This window comes from Vulpes lagopus, chromosome 15, assembly GCF_018345385.1.
Source record: "Vulpes lagopus strain Blue_001 chromosome 15, ASM1834538v1, whole genome shotgun sequence".
Classification (NCBI taxonomy): Eukaryota; Metazoa; Chordata; class Mammalia; order Carnivora; family Canidae; genus Vulpes; species Vulpes lagopus.
Window position 1 is genome coordinate 10,555,585 of NC_054838.1, and position 26,970 is coordinate 10,582,554.

The following is a 26,970-nucleotide window of genomic DNA, read 5'->3' on the forward strand; positions in this document are numbered from 1 at the left end:
GGGCCTGCTTGTGGGCCCCCCTTCGCTTCCCTTTCTAGCGGTCCCGGCTGTCGCGCAGGCGGCAAGGGCCAGTGTCCGCGGGGTTGGTCTCCGCCAGCCGAGAGCCGGGCGCAGTCTTCCGCGCGACCTGAAGGTGGCGACTTAGGCACACAAACAGAGCTCGGCCAGCCGGAGAGGTTGGCACCCTCGCGGTTCATCCACGTAGCATCCCAGTTTTCCCGCTGCTCTCCAGCGGGCTGAATTGACGGTGAAAGGGACTTGAGTTTAGACGAGGAGTTCGGGCCGATTGTCAGAACGTGTGTGTATCTCTCTGTGCGTCGGTGTGTGCGCGCGTCCGGGCGCGCAGAGGCGGCGGGAGCTGGTGACCTGATAGAAACCCTGGGCCGCCCCGGTTAGGGACGCCGCGAGTCTCCCCGGCAGCACCTGCGCGGGCGGGGGCGCGGGCGGGGGCCGGGGCCGGGGCTGCGGGAGCGCCCTGCAGCCCGAGATGCCGCGGTCCGTGAGCAACCCGCAGAGGGACGGCGGGTTTGGTCGCTGCAGCCAGCGGTAGAAGATTTGCTAATTTCGTCTCAGTGACACCCACAATCTATGAGTAGAGAGATCTGGAAAATAAAGCCCTTCGTCGTGCTGTGCCCTTCTCCGGGGTGCACGCCCGCTGACCCGAGTGGGAGGGGTCCTTGGGGGTGGGGAAGAGAGGCACAGACAGCGAAAGAATAAACGTGCGACAGTCACACAGTCTTACCTCCGGGACGAAAGGACACGGTTCCTAGAACTGAGATATCCATAGCCAGTCTGCATCCCAGCTGTTTCTCTCCCGTAGCCTCTTTCCTGCCTAACACAGCCTTCTGACTAACTTGGACAAGGCTTAGCTGCCCCCCTCCTTTTTCCCTCTCTCTCTCTCTCTCTCTCTCTTTTTCCTTTCCAGACATTCCCTAAACTCAACCCAGGGCAAATCCAGAAGTCGGTACAGTACAGAGCTTCCATTCAATCGTGGGGGGAAAATCCCGTTTACAGTTTCTCCCAGGCAGATGGAAGAAGTAGATGGTTACGGGACTTTGGAGGGGTGCATGGGGCTGGCATGGGGTGTTGGTGGCAGGGAAGCGCGATTTCTCTTAGGTCTTGGTGCTGCAGGTAAGGTTCCCAGATTCCAGCTGCCCTCGTGCTGAGCTGCGGTGGTGGGTGAGAGTGGAGGGCGATCCTCGTCTGATTAGTGGGGAGCGGAGGAGGGTGGAGTGTATGTGTGGGAGGGGGGAGGAATGGACCCTGGACAGGCTCCACGGACACATTGTCTTGGTTTGTGTCTGTGCCTGGTCTATGCTGCTGCCTCTGGAGCCTTTTGAGTAGGGTAGTATGCCCTAGGCTTTTTCTCCCTCCCCCACCCCTCCTTTTAAAATGTGTTTAAAAAGAAGTGAATATCCTTCTCAAATAAGTTAAAAATCTTTCTTTGACTTTCCATTTGAGATGTCAAAAGGATTAAATAAATGAAACTTTATTTGACCGGGGAGTTTACCCAGAGACTCAACGACATCTCGGGTCTTTGGCCTTATTCTAATTCCATGGTGGTAATTACCCTTCGTTTCTTTAAGTGCAATAGATTTATTGCCTTAGAGACTATGCACAGTTTGATTGAATTATTCATTTTTTTTTCTTTGGTGTAGACTGCATCTGGGGACTCTGATGTGACGTGTAGATTTTTTTTTCAGGAACAAAGGGAATGTGGAAATGAAAGAGAGAGGGAGAGAGAGGCTGGCAGATGTAATGAGACGCGGTGAAGGTGTACGCAGACTGGCACTCCCACTCCTCCCTTCTGCTCTCACTGCAGCCCTGGGTAACTCGCAGGCTAACACAAACAGCTTTTCTCCCGCAGCCTGCCCTCTGTCACTGTAAGTACATCAGCCTTCTCTTATCAGCATGCAGATTCCAGCCACGCACTCCCCTCGCTCGGCTTTGCACCTTAGACAGCAGAAGCACATTTAAAAATTAACTTTCCTAAGCCAGGAAAGACATGTCTGTAAAACTTATTTTTGATTTATCTTTATTTTTCTTTGAAAAAAGTTCATGCATTTTTACCACTTTTCCCCACCTCCTTTGTGGCGGTGCTGCTGCTACTGTCGCCACCGCTGTGGTCTTCCCAACAGGATGATGCGCAGATTCAAATGAAATTTAACGTTATTGTCTAGCCACTTAAAGTCCAGGGACAATGCCTTGTCCTTTTGCAAAATGACGTCTTAAAGAACACAGAGCATCATTCACAGTTTGTTTTTTGCTTTTGTTGTTGAAACACGAGTTCCGACCTCTTTGAGGTAGAGTCCCAAGGGCACTGTTATTTGGGAGTTTGGGTTATTTGGTTACACCAAACTTAAATGAAGTGCAGTGGGCTACTGAAGTGCTGTTATGTTTGTTATCCCTGTTTAAGGAAACCAATTGCTAAAACTTTTCTCCGTGCTGTAATTAAAGTTTTCAACTTCTTCCTTTTTGGCTTTTTATACTCTTTAACTTATTCTTCGTTTCAGTAAAGTTCTCATTCCCCGTGTTTTGGAAGTAAAGACATTTATATTGGTCCTATTTATACAGTAGCTCTAAAGCCCTTCCTGAAATAAGTTAGCGACCTTAAGATGTAGATCTGAATTGTTCACCCGCTGGTTGTAAGGAGACTTTCACAGCGAGAATTTGAGGTTTTAACAGTCGTTATGATTTTTGCGTGGGTGCTTTAAATATTAAATTCTTTAGCAGAATTCATTGCGTTGCCCTTCCCAAGTTCAGGCGGACCTTTCTCCAGGAACTGCGCGCGCCTTTCCTTTGCGGGTTCGCGCCTCTTCTCTGGAGGTGCGAGGCCAAACTTAGCAAAGCCGAGTTGCCTTTGCTGGTTGCTGTGCACAGGGACACCGCGACTGCACCGAGGCAGCGGTAGCTGCGGCAGGTAAGTTAGCCCCCCACGCGTTCGCCCCTCCTTCCCTCCTAGTTCCCCTAGCTCGGCGCCCAGGGTTCTCGAGCACCGCGCGGTACTCCGACCCCCAGGGCAAGTGAGCTCCAGTGCGCCTGGATCTGGCGATAAGGTGCTTGGGTGTCCTACGCTGCCTGTGGAACTTCTCCGAGCCCGCAGGCCAGTGCGGACCAGGTGGGGAGCCCGGCACTTCAACTCGCTAGAGCGCTCTCCGCCTCGCCCCCTGCGTTGTACAGTCGAGCCCGAGGCTGGAAAGGAAACCCTTAGGGCGCACCCCCGCCCCCAGGGCCACGTGTCACCCCATGCACAGCCTGAAGTGCAGCGCCGAGACCCCAAACTTTAGTTTTTTAACTTTAGGGATCAATGTTGTGACCAGCCTCGGGTTCCGCATTATCAATCTACTTTGGGATCAGTTTATTAGATAAATTCTAAAGAGTTCCTGCCGCTTCTAACCGGAAGGTCCACCCGGCGGCCCAGTATTGGGGCCTTGGACTCCAGAGATCTTGATAATGTTGCCTTTCCCCCCTTTTTGCCTCCCGCCAGCGGCCTGCATCTAGTTGGCGGGGTCAGTCTTACCCCCCAGATCCCCAAATGCTGTGTGATTTAAAGAGATGGATGCGCTGGTGCTTGAAAAGCCAGACTTGTCGCAGCAACTCCGAGGAACCCAGTCGCATCCCAGCATTTCCGTCCAGGATGTTTCACCTCCCTCGGTGTAACTCTTCCATGAGGAGTCAGGCTTTGGGATGGAAACTACCCCCTCATCTCTCTGCCCCAACTCCGCACCCACTTAGGACAGGTCATTCGATTTTGACCTCATCAGGCTTTGGGGAGATTTTTTTTTTTTTTTTTTTTTGCCCCACGGGTTGAGTTCCAGGGCAGGTGGCTGGAGAGTGTGAGACTCTGGAACCCAGCGCTGGGCCTGGCTTCTCTTATTTACAAAGCCAAAACCTAGAACAAACCCCAGAAAAGATTTGGCCCACGTCTAGGCTAGAAATGCTGGTCTGGGTTTGTCCCTTGGGCCTTGGAGGTCAAGGGGCATGCCTGGTAGTTCTGGGAATGCTGGAGTGGGAGGAACTGGCTGCAAGGTGCCAGGCTTTCTCTTTAATGGCCTCTAGGCTCTGGCTTCTTGGGGGGGCGGTCATTTTAGTCCTGAAAGTCACTGTGGGCTATGGGGACACAATATTTCTTCTTGGGGACTAGCTGTCTTCTCAGCCCATAGTTATCAAGTCATTTTGAACTTAAAGTCCTTAAACTTCCAATCCTTGAATATCTTATTTCCTATTGGGGTAGAAGCATCTGGCTATTCCTTCTGCCCCACTAATCCGAGATGCTCACTCTCACCCTTGTTTCTTTATCCTCTCTTGTCTGGAGTTCGTATGAAACCAAACATAAAAATCTACTTTAAGAAGCCAACATATGACTGACATCTCAGCTTGCTCCATCTTCTGTGCTTGCTGACTCCATTTTTTTTCTAAGTTAATGTAACAAAGGTGAGGCTTTCTACATTTTATCACTTTTATCAATTAATCTGTGGGCAGTCTTGTTCAAAATCTTGGCAACCTTAGACTGCTGTGAATTTTCTGACTTTCTTGGGTCAAGATTCCTGTCCATATCTTCTTTCACAAAGTCCTTGTTTGTAAAGTGTCCCAAAGTGGCCATCTCGGATCAGTTTCTACTTAGTAAGGATTTTTCCTCCACAAATCTCTGCAGTAGTTACATAGGTATGTCAGAAATTCTCTTCCAGCTTTTAATTTTGATGTAATTTTGACTCTCCACTGATCTTAGAGTTTCTGGAATCTAGTCTATCTTTTTGGGCCTGGGTTAAGGCAGGCCAACCTGACTTGGTGCACACCGCCTCGAGTTAGCTCTGTGTCTGCTGCTGTCAGTGCTTTTTTTTCATCTATTTCTTTTACTCTGCATCTCTAATACCTGACACCAAGATTATCCCCTCCCTACTCGGTCCCTCAGCTTGCGTGCACTAAGACAAAGTTCCCGGTCTCTGCTCCTTTAGACCATTCTGTTCCCTTGCAAATCTTTTATCTACCCTACACATGAATCAAAGAGAATCTTTAATTTATGTGGATTTTTGGGGGTGCCTTTTATTAATATAATTTCCTACACCTGACATGCATTTTTACATACTGTTCAGGGTGACAGAAACTCATTCCCTCTTCTAAAACTTCCAAGCTACCCCTCTTGGAAATTGTACCTCCAAATCCTTTCCTCTACAAAGTTGAGGTAATAACACATAGATCACCCACCCAATTCCACATAGCACAAACTTATCCATATAATAAATATGGAATTATCTTATTTATTGCTGTAAAGGTATTTTTTTCTTCGGTAGTTTGGACATGTCTTGTTATTTCTAATTATTTTAACCCATAAACTCCATAATCACATGGTCTGCAGAACATTGCCACCTACATATATTAAGGATCTCCTATGTCAATTGCTTTTTCTTTTCTTTCAACTCCTCCTCCTCCTTTGAAAATAAATTTCTCTTCCTCCATTTACTGAGATCCTACTAACTGGTGTGTTTTCATGATTTCTGGTTCCAGCATCTCTTTTAAAAACTCTCTTTTGACCAGTTCCTTTTTCATTTTCTTTCATCCTTCTTATTATTCATCCTGATATTCACCCATCTTTCCCTCTCCCTGGTCTGTTTCAGCCCTGGTCCTTCCCTTTCTCTGTATCTCCCGTGACTCACTTTTGTGGTCCACTTCTGTATCTCAGTACTTGTTAACATTCAGCCGGCTCCTCTGCTGTCACTTAACTTTTTTAGAACACAGATTACCACCCCTATATTTTCCTCTCCCGCTTGCCTTCCTCCTCTTCCCCAGTTTGCTTTCTTTCTCTGCAGTTGTCTACCTTTGCCCCAGTGCAGTTCGCCTTCCTCTTGACTCCTCCTCCCAGCAGCCCCAGCCCTAATAGTGTTCCTTAGGTCGTCCTTTACTCCTCACCCAGTCTCTCTCCCACCTAATACTTGCCCCCATTCCCCTCTGACCCCAACTCTCTTCTTTGTCCCTTCCCAGTTCTCTCCCAGTAGTTGCTTCACTCTTTCCTCCCAGGCGCTTGCTCCCAGTTCCAACCTCCGCTCTCGCCGATCTCTGCCCTCTGTCTCCGGTTCTCTCTTGCCTCTGCCTCCCGCTCTTCCCTCCTTCTTCTTCCTCCGGCCCTCCCCCTCCCTCCCAGCTTCCCTGCCTGGCTCGCTGCCTCCCTCGCCTCTTGTCTCATCTTGCCTGTGTTGTCTGGGAGGGGAGCCCTGCCTCCTCTCCCTCGCTCAGATCAATGCCCTGGCCACTCACTTTCTGATGTTGCACGACGGGAAATGCTTTGAATACTTACGACATGGCCGCTCACACTGATTGCCAAGATTGACAGCACTAACCATCGCCTTCACTTGTTTCAAGGGGGGAAGCCCCTAGTCACCCCGCTCTGCGCGCACCTCCGGGCACCCCGGCGGCAAACTTCTGCCGGTCAGCGCTCCCCCCGCCCGGGGCGGGACACCCCCGCAGGCTTGAGTTAACGGGCTGCGCCGGCCGCGGCGCTGGGGGGCTCTGCGCCCTTGCTCCCCGGGCGGCGCTAACTGACCCAGCATCGGCTCCCCTTCCTTAATTTTTTTATTTTATTTTATTTTATTTCATTTTATTTGTGTCTTTCCCTTTTTCTTTAATGCCATTTGCTCCCGCGGCGCAGCGCACAAGGAGCCCTCCCGTGCGGTACCATCCTGGAGCCCGCCCAGGTAACCGGGACGGAGCGAGCGATCTAGAGAGCGAGGGAGGCAGAGCGAGAGCGCGCGGCCCGCTCGTGAGCTACCTGTTGGGGAGTCGGAGGCGGCAGGGGCCGGCGCCCCGGGCTGGGCCGCCGGCCCCGGCGCCTTCCGCCTCTGCCCTTCCGGGCCGCCTCGGGCTTAGCTCCCCTGGGCTGGGACCGAGGGGCTGGGGTCGGGCCGGCGGAGGGACGGGAGCCGAGCGCGCGGAGCCCGGCGAGGGCGCGGGTTGCCGGAGCGGCGGCCGGCCGGCCCGGGCGGGTTTCCGTCCTGGGCTGGGGAGGGGAGAGGGGAGAGGGGAGAGGGGAGAGGGGAGAGGGGAGAGGGGAGGAGGGGCGGGCGCGGGAGGAGGGCGCTCGCGGGGCCGAGGCGGAGGGGAGCGGAGGCTGAGAAAGCGGCCCGAGCGCCTGCCGCTCGCTGGCGGCCGCGCCGGTCCCCAGGATGCGTCCCCCTCGCGGAGAGTTGTGCCTGGTTCCGGAGGCGGTGACAGATCTGCGTGGCGGGCTTCTGCTTTACTTGCCGCCTCCCCACCCCACCCCCCCGCCCCAGCCCCCAAAATCCACTCCGAGAAAACACATGTTGTAGCTGTAGATAACCGTGCGTAGGACACTAAGGCAAAAAGGGCAGGGGAGAGAGACAGACAACGCAACCTTTGACAACAGAAAGCTGTTATCGCCATCCTAAGTATTCGTCCGGAAATCTGTCCGCCCTCTCGGCCCACCTCATTCCTCCTCCTCCGCCTCCCCGTAGAGATACTCTAATCTATGTAGCTGGGAATGATACGAAAAAGAAGTCAGGTGGCTTAGAGAATGCACTTGTAAGTCTCCGTGAAGTTCGAGGTAGGTATTTCATTGAAGTTTGCGCAACTGTGTGATAGAGGAAGCTTGTGTGGCTGCGTGTGTAGTTCTCTCTCCCTCCCTCCTCTCTCGCCCTCGCGCTCTCTCTCTCTTTCTGGGTGAGCAAATGCGTGTGTGCTCCGCGAGGGTTCAGACGGGACCGCCGGGTGGCCATGCCCTCTGTGCCCACAAGGGGGCAGCATCCTTGAGGGCTTTGTGAGCGCCGCGTTTCTCGTGATCGCCGCAGGCTTGGGTTTAGAGAAAGTTACACCGAAACTTTCAAACTGATACCACATCTTATTGCGCGGTATTAAAACAAAGAAAGAAAGAAAGAGAAGCAAGGACAAGAAAGAAAGACATAAAGAAAGAAAGGAGGAAGGGAGGGAGAAAAAAAAGAGAGAGAGAGAGAGAGAAGCGGAGGAAGAAGAGAGGGAGAGAAAGAGAAAAAGCAAAGCCGGCGACCAGCCGACCCGGGAGAGCCCAGTCCCGGCAGGACTAGGGGGAGGGCTGTTTTAATTGTGGGTTTGGCCGCCTGACGACTGGAGTGCCCTCCTCGGCTGTCTTAGTTGTAGCCGGAGGTCATGTAAATCGACCTTAAAAGAATGCATAAGCCATAAATTAAAATAAACCCTCACCCAAGGGCTGATCCATAAAGTAGACAATATCCAACCTGGACAAAACGAGCTTTCCTTTACGAGCCGACTTAAACCGCATCCCCCCAAAAGAATAGAGACTAAATGCAAAGTAAGTTTCCCAGCGAATATTTTGTTTTCTTGAAAAGTGTTGCGTTGATTTCGCGGTGCGCCGGGCTGCGACGCCGCAGGTCCCCGGAGCGCTCCTGCGCCAGCCAGCCTCGGCCCCGGGCGGGGTGCGGGAGGTCGGGGGCACCCGCCGGGTCTGCGGGTCTGCGGGTCTCCGGGTCTCCGGGTCCCGGACCGCTCTCCTCCCCGCACCCCGCACCCCGCCCCCCGCCCCCCGCCCCGTTTCGGTTTGGAAACTTTCGGCTGTTTGTGCGGTGGGTGGACGCTGGCCGTGGGCGGGCGAGAGAGTCCAGGATCTCCGCGCTGTCCTACCCGGGGGGGGGGGGGGGGCGAGTTTAGCGCGCGGAGTTGATCGCGAAAACCCGGGTCGCTAGAAAACCGGGCCGCTGCCTTCCCGCCCCCGCCCGCGCCCGCGCCCGCGCCCCCGCCCGCGCCCGCGCCCCCCGCCCCCCGCCCCCCGCCGCCCGCCGCCCGCCGCCCGCCGCCCGCCGCCCGCCGGGCGCGCTCCGGCCCCAGGGCCCCGCGCCCGCCGCCCCCAGGCCCCCGCCGCTCCCGCCCTTCCGTCCCCTCCCCCAGGTTCGGACGTGACTTTTTACGATCTTTTTAGGAACAAACCAGCCGGACTCCAAGACCACCCGAAACCCAAGGCGGATCCGCGGTCCCCCGTGCTCGGGCCGCCAGGGCGGTGGTGCGGGGCCGCGGGGCGCGTGGAGGGGGCGGCCCGGCGGGGGTCGGCGGGGGTCGGCGGGGGTCGGCGGGGCCCGGGCGCTCCGCCGCGGGCGCGCCCCCTCTGCCCTCGGCCCCCCGGCCCCCCGGCCCCTCGCGCCCCGCCCGCGCCCCCCGCCCCGGCGCCCCGCCCGGGCCCCGCCGCCCGCCGCCCGCCGCGCCCTCCGCGGACACCGGCCGGGGACCCGCCGCCCTGGGGCTCCGCCGGGGCGCGGGGGGCGGTGCTGCCGCCCGCCCCGGGGTCCAGCCCGAGCCCGGTCCCTCCCGGGGGAGCTGCCTGCTTCCGTCTCCCTTAAAGGGCCCGTCGGAGCCGGGAAGGGGCTTGTGCAGAGGCTGCCGGGGCTCGAGCTCCGGCTCCGGGAGGAGCGGCCCGCGCGGCTGCGGACGCCAGATACTAGCCGCTCCGTTTCCCGGGCGCTGCTCGGAGCTCTCAGATAAAAAAGAGAATATTGGTGTGTTGCGAGCAGATAAAAGGTGGTGGTTGCCTGCGTGCGTTGAGTTTTATTTAAGCTCTCCGAGGCTGACCAAGTTTGAAAAGGTTTGTTTGTACGAATTGCCAGATAATTGAACGCTGCCCCTATTTGGGGACTAAAAATAAGTCTTGGACTGTGCTGGCGGGGCCCGGCTGTCAGGGAGATGGGCTGTCCCCGGCTGCTTCTGTGTGTGTGTGTGTGCGTGTGTGTGTGTGTGACCTCCCCCGAGGGCCGAGCTGGAAGTTTGGGTCTCCAGGCGGCCTGACGCGGCGGCCGCGGCTGCGACCCGGGCTGGGCTCCGGACCTCCCGCCGCCCCGCCGCTGGGCGCCGACCCCGGCACGCACTCCCGAGCCCAGGCTTGGGCCCCGGCGGGGTGGCCCAGACCACAGCCCGGTGAGGTCGGCCTGCGACAATGCCCCTCTCCCCCCGCCTCCCCAGGGTCTCCTGTCTTATGCCCTTTATAGTCACATGCCCAGGGTTCCCCCCCCCCCCAAACCCCGGCCCCCGGAGGAGAACACACACAGCCCCGCCCAGTCTATTTCTAGGAGGTGGGTTTGGTGAATAAAAAGGTCAAGTGGTCGGGTCTGCAAGCTGGTCCATGGCGAGGGGGGACAGGACGGACACCTGGCAAGGACCGCCCCGCCTGTCCCCCCCACCCTGGCTGGTCCGCCCGCCCACAGCTGGCCTCCCCAGGCCACATTCTTGCACTAAGTGCGAGAGGCTGTGGGAAAAGCAATCCTGAACCGGCCAAGAGCCGGCGAAGCTGATCCCGCGATGGCATTTTGTTTTGAACAGTTGCTGGGGTTGACGTTTCCTCATAAGGTAAGGTGTCACTGGACGGTCGGCTGCCCAAATGCCACATGTATAATTAGCTTGCCCACTCAGCACCTCATCCCCCCGAGGCCCATAGGCACGGGCTTGGCGAACTTGGTCCACTCAAATCTGTTGGGGGGCTGCAGGATTCCCCCAGGAAAGGCCGGACCTACCAGGACAGCCCTGGGAGGCCCTGGCACCAGGGAACACTGTGACAGTTGTAGTCTTGTCTTTGATTTCTCCCCTCTCTGGTTTTCTCCCTCATCCCTTCCGGTTTCCTCTCTTTATTTTTCGTCTGAGGGGGAACTGCTGGTTTAGAGGAGTAGATGGGACACCAGCAGCAGGCTATAGACTGAACGAGGACAGGAGATTCAGGGTAAAATCTGGCAGTGTAGGTCTTTTCCATACCCTTACCACGGGGGACGTCTGCTAAGTGCGCTCCTCTGTCTGCACTAAATCCAGTAGGACCAGCCCAGGCTTGACATTGTATCTTGGCTTAGGTAGGGCTTCAGGCTTCTAGTTTGGACTGTTCACCTGTCTGTGTTCTCCCTCTTACTCCCATGCTAGAGGTCTGAGAGTTTCTGTGCCCTGATTGCAGCTTCTGTTTTCCCCCTTCAGGCCTAGCCGCTTGGGGCTGCTAGTGTTCACTGTGGGGCAAGCCCGGAAAGATCTGCAGTCTCTTCCTGTACCACTGTTCAGCCTGGGGTTCTTAGGAGCAGTGCCTTGTTTTCTCTGTACCCAGAATGGTGCTTGAACTTCCTACCTGGCTTCCCAGTCCCCAGCCTCAGGTCAGCTTTAGCCTGCACTCTCTGGTGGAGACCAGATTTCTATAGCCATGAACATGACCTTCCCTCTTTCACACTGTGCAGTAACAGTGGTGGAATTCAACACTCAGCATTAGGTACTTTCACTAGTCTCCCTCCTGCCCTTGTTCCTAGGCCACTCAGTTATGTCTGATACCTACTAGAAGATTCTCTTTATTTTAAAACAAACAAGCAAACATCCTAAATCTTCCACAAGTTTAGTGGGGTAGTATTAGCTTTTCTATGGCAGCAAAAGTGCACCTGTCTGGCAGCAGGTGGGGGGCACAGTTTATTTAGTTGCATTTGCCTTTTATTGAACCAGTGAAATGTTTCATTTTCTCTTAGTAGAGGAAAACTTAGGATTGAATTTTTAAAAACTCTACTAGGTCATAAATGAATTATCTGTATACTTCTGAGAATAGCTTCCTGAATACACATGTGTGAGCACATGGATAGTAGGCCAAATGACATGTAGATTTTTTTCTCCTACATTTTTGAAAGCCTCATAAATAAAGAGGGATTATTCCTATTCTAAAACAACAACAAGAACAAGACCAACACCAAACAACCAAAATAAAATAAAATAAAATAAACTCCTTCAGACTCTGTAAGCAAGGAAGTATGAACCCACATATCAGATCTAGTTTATGACCAAAGGCAGTAAGTAACCAGGACCTAGACAAGTGATAGGTCATCAATTCCTTAGGCAAACTGATGTCCCCTGTTGCTTTTCTCAAGTACCACCACCAACTCCTCTTTCCTCTGCTCTCTCACCATGTTCCTTTACTTACGGTGGCAAAACTAGATGGTTTTTAATTCATTGTTTATCTTGTTTACTGTTGTTCTTAGTTATTGTTTTGGAAGTAATGAGAAGGAACTTTCACTTGTGTATACATATTTCTTAAAGAGCAAAAATATTTATAAGTTTATTGTTATGGAACATGATGCAAACTCCTACAATAGTATATTGTGTAGCTACAACACTCAACATTATACTGTAAAGATAAGTGTAAAATATATTAAATGATAAAGCAGTATTGATATCTATTCCTTCAGCTGAGACTATTCTTTAATGAAGTCATTAACTAAATACCTAGAAGAGATGACATTTGGTAGGAATATTATACTGTCTGTTGGACCTTTTTTCTTTAGTAGCAGAAAGCAACAGATTTTTCTTTTTTTTTTTTTTTTGGTAAGGGAAAAACATACATTTAAAATATACTTAACATACTTAGCAAATCTTTCTTTTATAGGGCTTTAAAGTATATTACTTTAAATACATATGTGATAAATTTTGGTGTCATTATTGAGATTTTATGTCTGTGTCTATTTGACTTTTAGGAATTATGGGGTGGTGGTCCTTGATGAAATTGCTACACATCTTATATTGAAGAAATTGTGACGTTTTAAATAATTTGCTTTCAATTACTATAATAGGTACTAGAATAAATGAATTCTCTTTTAACAAGGTTTAATATACATTGACTTTAACCATTTCAATATTTTCTGTACTTTTCAATTTTGTTAGATTACATATTTAAGTTTGAAAAAATTCTCTTGTGAGGCAATTCGTATGCACTTTTTCACTATTTACAAACAGCATTTTATAGTACAGTACAACTAAAACCGATTGATCTAAGAGCTATTTTTTAAAATATAGTTTAGGGGTGCATATATATCAATTGATGTTTTTGAAGTCAAGTGAAACATTCCATCTAGCTAATGTGTCTGAGAGTACCATATCAGGCACAGACAGGTACTAGAAATGATAAAACACAGATAACATACAGCAGGATGATTCGCAGATGGGACGTATTATCTGCTGTCACGAAGTTAGATGGGTCATATTCCTGTTTTTTTTATTTTTTTATAAAATTAATCTAGGTTATTTCAGAATTACTAAGTTATATGGGTATGTGAGAATAGATTTTATTATAGAAGTCTGCTAACAAGTGAACAAATATTCATTGCTTTTTAGAGGAAGAAATGGATTGTCTTTGCATTTGATTGCTTCTTGTTTAAGAAATGTGGCTCTCTCCTATTATTTTTTCTTAAATAAGAAAATAATATATTGAACATTCTATGTTTTCATCCTAACTCTACATTTTCTACTGGTTAGATTATATTCTGAATCTCAGTATACTCAAGTAAAAAAAAAAAAAAAAAAGAAAAAAGCTGGCACTCTGATATAGTCTGTCTGTGAAGAGCAATTTTTATTGGATGTAAGTGCATTTTAAATATATAGCATATCTTTTTTGCCTGATATTCTTCAACTGTGATCTGAGAACTAATTGTTTTGGTGAGAGTTATATCCGAAACTTTCATCATCCTTTCATTACATATCCTTTATCCATTTATAGGAAGAGCGTTTTTATTTTCCTTGTTCTGTGGAAGAGGGTAAAAGCTTTTTAGGTAATTATTTTGTTTAGACCTTTAGCCAAACTGGAAATAATTTTAAATTTGTGTTATGATTTTTTATAGAGCTTTTCAGGTTTTAAGTATGCATTGTCATAATTTGGATAAAAATATCAATTGAAGAATGTGGGTGGAGGTTTTAAGATGGAATATCATTTAAATCTACTAAGGCTCTCTCACCTCCAAAAAAGGGTATGGTCTGTTTTTCCTCAAATCTGTGGTCGTCTCAAAAAAGGGAACATGAAATCCTAAAACCTCAGAGAAGCAGTATCAGTTCAGTTCTTAACTGTAAATCCTTCATATCGTTGCTCAAAATATCCAACTTTACACCAATATTAGCCATTCTTTTTATAGTGACACCATGCTTAGTAAAAAACTTCTAAGCACTGAGGTCAGGTGTTGAGATTGGATTCTAGTTTATTTTTTATGAATCAGATAAAGATTTCTGTGCATGAGACCATATGTGAAGATGAGAGAACAAGAACATTTCCATATCAAAGGCAATATATCTGAGGCTGCATGGTAATTAAAATGCAGTGGTTTGGACTCTGTGCACTAGCACTTAAGCAGAGCATTGCCGGGACCTTGTGCATCATGCAGGCGGTTGCCTCTTGCATACTTCTTGAAATACACTTATAATTTTGTACAAACATTTATGCCAGTCCACACTTTTCTGTAGATAATTTGTATTTCATCCAAACCATTCAAAGTAGAAGTTATTTTTTGAGCTACCCCCTCATTATGGCTTTTGTGCATCAACTATTTTTATTCTAGTTGTTTGTATTTCCTTTTACCAGAATGATGCCTTGTTTATATTCAGAATTTCTTCTTGCTCCTTTAAGACCCCTTATGTATCACTCATATTTTACTATCCACTCAGAAAACTTTCATCTTTAGGAATGATGTGAATGATTTCCTGAGGTTAGTTGTAGGTGCTGTGGTCTATTATAAACTAAGGAAATACATTTTAAAAAAATCAAATGTCCAGTTATTTGTACTTTATAATACTGATAGGTTTAGTAATCCTCCCTAATTGCTCAGCATATAATGTTGGAAAAAAAAAAAACCTTTCAAATTGCTTAAAGGATTCCAAAATATTCTTCTTTACCTTTTAATGGCATAAAAATGTGTAGTGGCATTCCCTTTTGTACTACTACAACTGAAAAACAATCATTTGAAGCTATAGAAATCTTTATATTTATCTAGAGAGAGTTATCTTCTTTGCATTTATAGGGAGTTGTTTGGCTTTATTTATAAAGAAGTGGGTTAGTATCTTAACCTGTAATTATTTGGGGATTGAATAGTGAAATTAGAAAAATCTAACAATTGGTAGTCCAATGTTGTATATATTTCAGAAAATTTTGCATTTTTGGTAACTAGCTTAAATTTGCTGCTCTGTAATTTTGTAGATTTTCTATTTCCTATTTGCTTTTTCTCTATGAACATTCTACTCTGGCACATGTAGCAAGGAATTCACTGGTATATTTTATTTGCTAAGCTACACTGGTTTAGAAAGCTTTTTAAAGCTTTCTTTGGATTGAAGCAGTATGTATTGAAGAAGCCTAATGTGATATTGTGAAATTCTTTAAGAGTTTTTGTATTTTAAACTATTTTGAATAAAAATTACTTAAGTGTATTGATTTGATGCTTTTCAATGATGGCCTGTATAAATAAGCTTAGTAAATACAAGGTAAATTCAAAGCACGTTATGTGATATGCATATTGGCATCTATGCAAATATTCTATATTCTCTCATATCAAGTTATCCCCTTGATCTCTCTTCTCTAAAAATCTCACAAGATAACCCTTTACATGATCTATTATCCCTACTGCCTTCAATAATTTGTTGTTTCTAGTCATCTTAAAGAGATGAATTGAATTGTCTATCTTTAATATATCCATTCAAATGCAAAAAGGGACTTTAGTGCTATTTGTGATTTTGACTTCACTGAGCACAATCTCTTCTCTTTTTTGAAAAGTAGTTCTTTAAAAGTAGACAAAGAAAATTAAAGATGCTTTACTTTCCACGACTACACAAGTACAATATGTGGAAAAAAGAAAATGTAACAGGTTTTTTTTTTTTTTTTCTTTAAATAAGGAGCATAGATTTCAAATGGAACTCATTCAGAGACATGGTTGCAAATATTTCCTTTCATACTTTAGAAACAGATCATTGGGTAACATGATTGAGCACTTACTAAGTCCTAGGCACCCTGAAGGGCATTTTTGAAGTCACAAGTATTTTTTTTTTTTAAGGATTTTCCTTTCTATTGAACATTTTTGATATTTGGTAGGTGGGGAAACTTAGCTGCAGTTGTCATGGTGCTAAGCAGGTCATTGGTAGAACTGGAGAAGAATGCTCCTAACTAGGAGAGAATAATCCATCATTCTTTCTTGGGAAAGAATATAAAAGGGCAGCAATGTTGTTATTTTCTCAGAAATAATCTCCAGCTATCTTCATGGGCATTGAACCTTCTATTTAGAAGTCAGCCGCCCCCTACCCCCAATATATCCTTGATGTAATCCCTAACCCTCCATTTCTTCATCTCTAAAATGGGAGTAATAAAAATATATACGTCATAGGATTATTGTGAGGTTTAAATGAGATAAATGTAAACCACTAAGCTCAGGGCTAGGTATAACATGAATATTTAATACCTGTTGAAGTGGTATTATTATTGAAGTGGTACTGTGCTTATCATTATACAGATCTGGCTTCCCATTTCAGCTTCCCTGTGTACTTACTATGAAATCTTTGGAGAATTACATAGTCTGTTTCTTTTAGTCTTACATGAAATGTGATGATATGTGTTCCTTCCTTTATTTCCTAGAAAAGAGAATTCATTAGTAGTCTGGCAGACTTGGGATAAATGCAAAGATTGGATGTCCGGCTCTCGAATTTGAGAAAATTCCAATTCTAAGGACTGTAAGGGATTTTGAAAGGTCAATTCATCTGTCACCCTGCATCCTCCAGGGGTGTTTCGATCACTCCTTCTCCATTCTAATCAGTTAGGAAACTCTCTATTTTGAAAACCTGCAAAGAATGAGATTTTATGATCTTCTTTATATATATATATATATATATATATATATATATATATATATATATATATCTTGATATACACACACACACACACACACACACACACACACACATATATATATATACACATATATCTTAGCAATTTTATTTATTTACTCATGAGAGACACAGAGAGAGGCAAAGACATAGGGAGAGGGAGAAGCAGGCTCCTCACAGGGAGCTTGGTGTGGGACTGGATCCCAAAATGGGATCACGCCCTGAGCCAAAGGCAGACACTCAACCACTGAGCCACCTAGGCATCCCAGTTTATGTATATTTCAGTGATTAACACCAGAAAGTTCTTTGTATCAAATATACACATCTTAATCTGCTTTCTTTTGGTTTCATTTAATGAAAAAAATGGAAACATGTATTCTTGATTTGAATGATAAACCTGCATGTGAGAAAATAAAAATTAAACTTTGAATTTTTATTTCTTGAATCTTTCCTTTGGAATCTTATTTCCTAAACTAATTTCATGACCTTGGATAAGTTATGCAACCTCTTTAAGACTTGATTTCCTAATTTTTAAAATGGGGATTGTGATAGAATTCATCAGATGATAGGGTTGTTACATTTTGTAGAACTCCATTTTCAAAGTGCTTTCCGATTCATTGCCTCATTCAATAAAAGTTATGCTGAGTAGATAACCTTACCAGTCATACTGTCTAACTTCCTACTTGATATGAATAAATGTTTCAATTGGGTTTTGCTTCAGGGTATTATTCACTACAAACAAAGCTTGTATGTCATGAATCAGGACTGGCTTTTTTGGCCCTCTTTTTTTTTTTTTCCTTCCCCCAGTCTCTTCTATATAATGTCAATGTTCATTTATTTTATCTTCATACTTATTTCCAGAGCCAAACCAGTGCTGCATTTCCCATATACCAATGTATAAATGAATAATATTTTGCTGATCAGAAGCTTTAAATATCAGTTATATATTCCAATTAGTAAAAATGAGAAAATGATTTAGTAGTAATTGTGGCTAGTTTTATAAGGCAACTCTCTCTCAAAATATGGGGTTCATGAGGGAGGATTAATGAAAGGATCCTTGGCTGGGAAGAGATGGGAACCACTTGATTACATGATTTTAAAGATGAAAAATGCAAAAAAAAAAGATGAAAAATGCAATGAAGAGGTATGAATATAGGTAATTCTATGCAGTGTGCTGGTTGTTATAATAGAGATAGGTATAAGAGCAAAACTACCTATGTAAGGAAAGGAAAGCTTCTAGTAGGAGGCAGCCTTTGAGCTGTGAATTAAAAATGTTTAAGGATAGTTTATTTGAGGTAACATCCTGAGGAGCATTGGACATGTGGGAAACACTTGATACTATTACTACTTTTTAGTTCTGACACCGAAAGGTCTCATAATTATATCTTTATAACTCCTAGAAAGGCCATCTCTGATAATGAATGTGATGTAGCCATAGGCCAGCAGCTTAACTGATACACTTCTCTTTCTTAGCTCAGTTTTGTGATCAGGGACATTATGAGTACATTTTTAAGGTATGGGAGAGAATTTTCAGATTACTGCTTTTCTTTAAATACATTAAATAAGTATTAAAATTAAAGTAAGTGACTTATTAATATATGACTGGATGGTCAGTACAGTGAGTTAAAATCTCACATCTTAGCTATAAAAAAAAAAACTTTTTTCAACTGGCAAGCATGATCTTAGAGAAAGGCCAATATCTGGAAATTCTTAGATCTGTGTGTTGTTTCTGAGTTTCCTTTATTTTGTTATAGGTCTTTAGGCCTCACATTTGTCATTAAGTTTTTCTAACTAGAGAGTTGGCATTTTCCTAACTTCTTTTTTATTGAAGGATAATATGAACATAAAATAATCTTCAGAGTGATTCAAAATTTTTGGAGGAAATAGAAATTATTTCACAATGATGATAATGAACAGTAGCAAGAATAACAGCAACTGTCCTTCTCTACTTTTGACTACTCTCAAATAGGGATGCTAAATCCACTTTCTTCAGTTTTGTAATCTGGGATCTTATGTTTTCTTATGACTTTTTGAATACCTTTTCTCTGAGCCCACAAGACTTCTTTGCTGTTTTTGGCTTGGAAGTTTTCTTGTGTTTTATAACTTGTTTCTTCAAATAAAACACACCTATTGAAATTTTTGCAACTTCTAAAAAGGACTTGGTGGTCACATAGGCTGGAGAAGTTATGGCTCTGGTTTCTAATCCCCTAACTCATTATCTTCCTTACTGGGGCTTTGGCATACTGGACACTTGCAGTGTTGACCATGACATGAATAATATGATGAAATCTCTCCATTAGAAAGAAAGGCTCAGAGGCTAAGCAGGTAAAAAAAAAAAAGGATACAAAAATTCTATAAAACAGTTTAAAAACATCTCGTTAGTTATATTAAATTGGTTATGAGTCTTAAAAGAACTTTCCTTTAGAACTTTCAGTTGAGTTCTTTAATAAGAAGCAACACCCCCCCCACCAAAAAAAAAAAAAAAAAAGAAAATGAAAATTGAAATCATACAACAACTGAACAAAGCTTAACTAACTTGGAATGCAGCAAAGTAGTTTAGCTGAATCTCAGGAACATTTATTACTCTAGAGTCTGAAGATCCAAATATACATTGGAGGAAAATTGGACTTTTAAAAAATGTCTTAGCTGTTGTTATTTCCCACTATAAAGATTGAATTGAAAATAGATATACTGAAGTTTAAAGAAGAATTTCAATATTGTAACAACTAAAATTGTAATATTTAATTTTTATTTTTAATATGATATTCTAAGACATTATTAGAAGAAAATTTCAGCTTTTCATGGGTTAGACTCTTTAAACTTTTGTAGACAACAGTTCCAGAGAAGACCTTCACTTGTACTTTTGTATAGGTTTATGTGATTTACAGGTATGCTAAAGTACGGTCATGGTCATGTACACTGAATTTAAATTGTATAGCATTTTGTAAGAGGCTTATTTTCTCTGAGGCAAATATATGTAACAGCCTAAGTTAAGGTGGGACTAGTGAATTTGGGCACTTAATTCCTCTTTATGGCATGGTGGGGAAAGAATGAAAAATAGCTCAACTTTCAGTTAAGACAGCTTGGGACCTTTTTCATAGGTCATCATAATTAGCCATGTCTTAGTTGTGTAGTTTTGTGTTCAATTTCTTCGTTATGTTCACAAAGAAGACTCATTAAAGTTACCAAGAGCTATTTGAATAAAGTATATGGAAAAGTATACCCCTTTATATTGTATGCTAATTTTATCTTCTGAATTTTCTTAGCACCACTCTTACATCGTTGGGTTATTTTATTCTTCCTTTCTGATGTGCATGTACAGTAGTTTCTATTATTAATATGCCAAATAAATAGGACATTTGAATCAATGTCCTTTAAATTTTATTTAGGTTATGATTATATATTCTCTAATTTTGCTTATTTAATACAACTTACATCTGATAGAATTTAAAAACACAAATATAATTTTAGTAAATTTAGTAAGGGGGCATTAAATTATTTGATCATCCTAAATTGTTTCATGGCATCCATTAAATAAGTTTAAATATGTATATTGCTAGTGCATCTTAAAAGTAAATATGTTGGATTATTTATATAATGTTTGTTTGAATATCTTCCCTGATTGATTAGAGTGAATGTAGCATTTTCAGTGGCCAAGGTGAAAGGAGCAAAATTTAGGATGTTTAAAGAGAGAAGGAAATAGAGATCTTAGGTGGTTACCCAAGGGTAACTTGAGAGTATTGTTGGTAGGGGTGAAGCTGGAAGAATTCCTCTGGCAAGATCATTTTAAGGCTTATTTAGGGAGAACTTCTAACTATAAGAGAATTCTGTAACGGGATAGAATTGAAGAGTCTTCAAACTTTTTGGATACAACAGATCATCAGCAAAATGTTTATGAGAGTGCATCCTAGTGCATGTGCATATTTATTTAAAATTATATATGTGTGCTAGTGTGCTAATATATCCTATAAAATAATCATAAATTGATATTATAAAGAAAGATATATAGATAAAATAAATAATATTTTAAAACTAACTGTGGTTTTCCCAAACTCGGTAATTTAACATGCTTTGTTATTTTTTTTTTTAATTTTTATTTATTTATGATAGTCACAGAGAGAGAGGCAGAGACACAGGCAGAGGGAGAAGCAGGCTCCATGCTTGGGAGCCCGATGTGGGATTCGATCCCGGGTCTCCAGGATCGCGCCCTGGGCCAAAGGCAGGCGCCAAACCGCTGCGCCACCCAGGGATCCCATGCTTTGTTATTTTTAAAAGTTAGTTTAACACTTTGTGATGAAATAATTTATAAGCGTGGTTCTAAGTTCAGTTTACTTTGCTACATGGTTTTAATGCTGCCATAGCTGAAAATTATACCTCAAAAAGAAAAATAGATCCAAGTGGAAGAAGTACATCATTATTTGCACTTGCTAAATTGTGTACTAATTTGTTAATCCTATTCACAAAATACGCAAAAATTTGTTAAAATCTTCCCTGATGGCAATCAGTTGTTTCTGGCAATGAAGTTGAAGGTATAGCATTTTAATATTTTTAATAAATAGACTCAAAACCCATTGAAACTCTTTGGAACACCATTAAACAGGTTAGAATATTCTGTTGCCAATTTTAAATTGAAAACAGATGAGAGTTTTTGTAGATGATAGACATAGAATTTTTGGTAACAAAATCACACTATGATGGAATCGTTTCCAAACATATGTTTTCAAAATACTTTTTCATAGCACAAATCTGTTTTGAAAAGCATTTACTTTCTCATTTGATAAAATCTCACCTTTACTTTGAAGAGACAGATTAAATTTTTTTGATGGTTTGTATGTATGTAAGTACCTAGTTAGCTAGCTAGTTAGCTACTTTGTAACACACACAACATCTACTTGCCTCGTGTACACTAGGTTTTTTTCTTTTTGTTGTTCCTAATCCTTAAGTTTGGAAACTGTGCCATCAAATAAGCACACATCTGGGTGGTGCAAGCAACCCACATGGTTACGACTTCCCATCTCATTTCAAAGCATTGTAAAGATTATATGATGTTTTACAGGTCTATTTAAAAAAGTAATTGCATCATCATTACAGTACTTGGCTTCAACATTGTGTCCCCATTGCCTGGCTATGAGCGATGTATTTAGTGAAGTCCGTGGTGCCCTCTCTGTCATCTTGTGTCTGTTTTTTTTCCCCCTTTAGTCCAGCTAGGGTAACCATTCCACCAGTGGTTACACTTAGCCAGTTTCCTCTAAAAATTATTTTTAATTAGAAAAGTAACATTGTTGAGATTATGTCTTCTTTGGTACTTATTATAGTGGCTCACTCAAATGTAGCACTTTGCCTATCAAATATGGCAAACTGAGGCATGTTAAAAATACATACATTCATTTATCTGAAAAAGAGGCATCCTACACGTGTGAGTTTTTTTTTTCAGATCTTCAGCCATGTTTTCTATGCATCTTCCAATACTGTGGCACAATCCCAGAGGATGTAATTCACATATCATTCTATGTAAATTGTTACTCAGAGCTGTGCACTGTGAGAGCTCTAATTTTTTAGCAAGGGAGTTTATTTAAATTTGTTGCCATTTTGTTTTCTGTGTATTATTTTAGCCATTTTACTAGTAGCAGAGGAACATGCGCTTTTCTAATAGTGTAGCTTTTTGTCTTTTCTAATTAAGGAAATTCAGAAGAGGTTTCTAAGCATTTAACATTAAGTTTCATGAAATTTTGTAAGATTGAGAATTGCATGATTTTAAACATTACTGGAAAAATTGTAGGCATTACAAAAATTTATATCTGTATGCTTAGTTTCAAAATGTCTTACTGATTGTAATGGCTTCATATTCTTATTATTTAATATGTCAAAGTTCAACAGGATAAGGTACACTGTTGGTGATACTAGATATCCTGTAATGTGGCCACCAAAGGGTTGCTCCTGCAGTACAAGTACTGGTTTAGCCTTAGTATTAATGTCATGAAGGCCTATATTATTAATATTATCTTCAAACTGTATTCTCTGGGAGGATCATTTTAAACAGCTTGAGCATTTGTTCACGGTTTAGTTAAAAACTAGGTATTATTATTTATCATCTCTTTCCTCTCTTTCCTCTGGTATGGGACATGACACATTAATGTTTGACATATAAACCCAGGTGTTAATTTGTTAAATTTAAGTAAGGATTAATTTTTCTTACTTTTAAAATAAGTATATATACATCAGTGTATTTATAGGATACTCTTGGGATGTGTGAGCTCACTTTGGACAATGGAAATAGAAAAGTAAATGGGAGAGACAGGTATGGGTATGATGAGTCAAAGAGGAAAAACATAGTTTCCAAAGAACACTCTCCTGGGACAGATCCCTGTGAAGAATGTAGCCAACCACTGAAAACCTAAGACAGGGAGCGGGGCTACAGACTTATCAGCATTGAGGTTCAGAAAACAGTAGCGTGGCATTCTCACAGCACTCTAGTATGAGAGAGGGAGCAGACTTTAAACCATCTTTTTAAAAAGTTTATTTAAATTCAATTTAATTAACATACTGTATGATTAGTTTCACAGGTAGAATTTAGTGATCCATCCGTTGCATATAACACTCAGTGCTTATTACTTGAAGTACCCTCCTTCATGCCCATCACCCAGTTACCCCTCCCCTCCAACAACCCCCTCAGTTTGTTTCCTATAGTTAGGAGTCTCTTGTGGTTTGCCTCCCTCTCTGTTTTCATCTTATTTTTCCTTTCCTTATGTTCATCTGTTTGGTTTCTTAAATTCCACATACGAGTGACATCATATGATATTTATCTTTCTCTGACTGACTTATTTCCCTTAGCATAATACCGCCTAGTTCCATCTGCATCACTGCAAATGGTAAGATTTCATTCTTTTTGTTGGCTGAGTAATGGTCCATAGTGTGTGTTTGTGTGTGTGTGTGTGTGTGTGTGTGTGTGTATCTCCCATCTTTTTATCCATTCATCTGTTGATGGACATCTGGGGTCTTTCCATATCTTAATGTAAGCCATTTTTTATTCTTCAAGGCAAAACAGTTTGTTAACATGAAGGGGTCAGCAAGATTCCATAGTTAAGTTGCTGGAGGATCACTATTTCCCTGAATGCTGAGGCCCTCTGTTGCTTCCTTACTCAGCCTTCCTTGGATTTAGATACAATTGGAGCAGAAGATGGGGAAGGTGAGAAAAGCAGGAATAAGATATGGTTACAGGCTAGCATGGTCTTTGACTCTCTCTCATTTTTCTCTTTTTCCTTTCTCCATTGATATACTTGTTGGGCAGCATGATGTAATAGTAACCCAGTTTGGGAGGTTCAGCTCTGCCAATAAACTTTGGGTGACTTTGGCTAAGAGACTTCTTTCTAGGAATTAGTTTCTTTATGGGTAGAATGAGAAGTTTGATGATCCCCAAAGAGGTTTCAGCTCTGACATCCTGTTTATACTGTTCTGGGATAGAACTCTGTGCTGCGTCTCCACAAAGAACTTGCAATGAAATTCTCTGTTCTGTAAGTCAGTCTCAAGGTATCATGTCTACTCTGCCTTCTAAAGTGACAAATGGCTAAGAATTTAACTGAATAAATGAATTTATGCTTGTGGACACATGAGCAAAAATTGTAATATTTTTAGCTTCCCTTCACTTTCCCAGACAATTTGATAGAGTGCATTTCCATAGTGTGATCCTAGACAGTGCCCTTGCTTTCTAACCTAAAATGGCTAATAAGAACTTCAGGCAGGAAGTGTTAGCATCTGAAGGGTTGTGTCTGTGAAGGAGGTTGGGCTGGATGAGATAGGCAGGGCATTGGGACACAGCCATCAATTCATTGCATGTGTTTGGCGAGGCTGGCAGCAGTGGCCAGTGCCAGGTTTTTTGAATATGGTTTCTGTCACCAACGGAGTTGGCTGTCTTTGAAGTCTGTTAGTTAACCTCTTCCAGAATCTTAAGAGTACAACTAGCACTCAAGAGGAGAAGGATAAAGGAAATTCTAGGAATAAGAATACCCTTCCCCTCAATTTTCAGTAAGAATTGAATTATCCTCTTCAAACAGTTTTTTGAAGCATCTAATACATAAACAGATTTCAGATTTTCCCATTTCCTTTTCAGTACCTATTCACTGCCATGGATAGAGGCAATATTGAGTAATGAAAGATGCATATCACCAAACATATATTGGGCAGTTGCCATATGTCAGACATATTTTTGGATGCTTTCATAAAATAGAGATAATAACCTGTATCATAGTTTTTGAGAGGTTTCTTTCTTTCCTTTTTTTTTTTTTTAAAGATTTTATTTATTTATTCGAGAGAGGGGGGGGAGGCAAAGACACAGGCAGAGGGGGAAGCAGGCTCCACTCAGGGAGCCCGATGTGGGACCTGATCCCGGGACTCCAGGATCACGCCGTGGGCTGAAGGCAGGTGCTAAGCCACTGAGCCACCCAGGGATCCCCTGAGAAGTTTAATATATAAAACACACTTGGAAGAGTGCCTGATTTGTTGTAAGCTCTCATTAAATATTAGTGATTATTATTTTATTACTTCATTTGCACAACTCTAGGAGGTAGATGTAACTATCCTTATTTTATACTCAGAGAAAGTAAGTGTTGGACAGAGAAAAGGACTTGCCCAAGGTCACATAGCTATTAAGTGGTAGAAGCATAATCTAAACCCAGATGTCCTGGCTTGAAGTCCCATAGTATTTCTGCTGTAACAGAGCTGCCTATAAGAGGCAAGTAAGTCATGAGATTTCCCACAGATAAGCTACAAACTAGATAATCAGGAGCTTGGATAACCAGGATAATCAGGAGCTGAACATATTATTATGTGATGTTGAATTTCAGTAGGTTCAGTTATTAAAGCCATCCTTGCTTTGCATGGCCGGTGTTAATGAAAACTTCTGTTATATCAGAACTGTATCCTCTCTGCATAGTTCTAATCTCATTCTTACATAGTTCAGATGTCATGGTTTGATCTTAGTTACTATAAAACCTTGCAAAGTGAGGACCTGGCTCCAAAATACGCTAGTTTTGGTTAACACATTTTAGTGCAAAGTGAGGACTTCCTGTATTTCAGTCAGCTTCACATTCACATACAGCAATTCCCAATACTCTTTCCTTTGGACCAGTTAGATGGTTTATTTCCATTTGATGACCTATTATCTTTTGTGTTGTTTGACTTACAAGGTTCTGTTACTGCTAAGGGAGAGAGCACTGTGTGGTATAAGTAAGGTCTATGAAGGTCACTGATGAGTGGCTCTTGGCTTTTAGGAATACCACCTTTATTGTATGAAGCAATAGATCTTTCTTTGGACTTAGAAACACTTGTTTTCTCTACTTTTTATTTTTTATTTTTTTACTTTCCCCACTTTCCATTACATGTTAAGTTTTGTTGTGAGTTGATGTGTTTCTTTCTGTCTGTTCTAGCAATGTAAAGGGACGCCAGTGAGGCCAATTATCTATCAGTTGGTGTTTTATATATTGTAGTAGACAGTGAGCAGCCATCAGGCAAGAACTGGATCTATTTAAATTTTTTAGATACAGATACTTAAATTCTTTTTTAAGCACTTAATGATTTCAGTCTTAAGACAGATGCATGGGTTGCCTAGATGTCAATTTTAGGGCAAAATAATATTGAAAAATACTAGTGCTTTGAATTTCCTGAATTTCCTCCTATCCCCCAAATTTAAAACAATTTCCCTCCTTTGAATTTTTATTGTTGTCCTGCCTTCTCTCCCACATTTAAGATTGTGTTTTAAAATCTGTTCTTAGTTTTCTTTGTCAAGCATTCTGAACAGTAGAAATCCTTTGCTGACTCTAACTTTATTTCTCTTACTTGTACAGGGCTGGAGAATCAGTTTGGGGTGGAATGAGCTTGAAACATTGTGGCTAAGAGCATATTCTACCACTTTCTAGCAGGGTGAACATGGGCCCGTTACTTTAATCTACTTTAATCTGTAAAATAGTACCCACTTCTCAGTGTTGTTTTAGGTATAAGTGAGTAAATATAAGTACTTTGAACAATGCTTGGCACATGGTGGGTGCCGTGTAAGCATTATATATCATTAAAGTGAATGCTTTTAAAAGGAGAATCTGGCCCAAAGTGAACAATATTCAAAATACTTCATTGAAGGGGTAAAAATGAATACTACTAGGATGTGATGTGCAATTTCCCCAACACAGTGACTCTACAGTACTGTTGAGAGGGAATACTGTTTTATAGTAACAGGTACTTTGAGAATCTCTTCAGCTGCAAGTCAACAAATCAGTTGGAATGAACAGTCCTTTATTGTAAGGCCAGTATTTTCATTTTTGAATTTCATAATTTGTGGACATGAGGTAATTTAGGTAT

At 43.0% G+C, this 26,970-nt stretch overlaps 1 protein-coding gene across 10 annotated transcripts in view; it reads left to right on the plus strand.

Moving 5' to 3' along the window:
- The first annotated feature begins 1,858 nt into the window (after positions 1-1,858).
- The window catches only part of SOX6 (SRY-box transcription factor 6), a 585,747-nt gene continuing 560,635 nt past the window's right edge, over positions 1,859-26,970 (plus strand). For 2 of the 10 annotated variants that reach the window (XM_041730063.1, XM_041730059.1), the window contains exon 1: positions 7,629-8,296. The gene's annotated coding sequence lies outside the window, so the exon portion shown is untranslated. Of the gene's footprint in view, positions 1,884-6,014; positions 6,690-7,357; positions 7,556-7,628; positions 8,297-9,401; positions 9,578-9,609; positions 10,336-26,970 lie in introns of those variants that run through there. The other 8 variants (XM_041730061.1, XM_041730067.1, XM_041730048.1 and 5 more) reach the window with 7 other exon arrangements.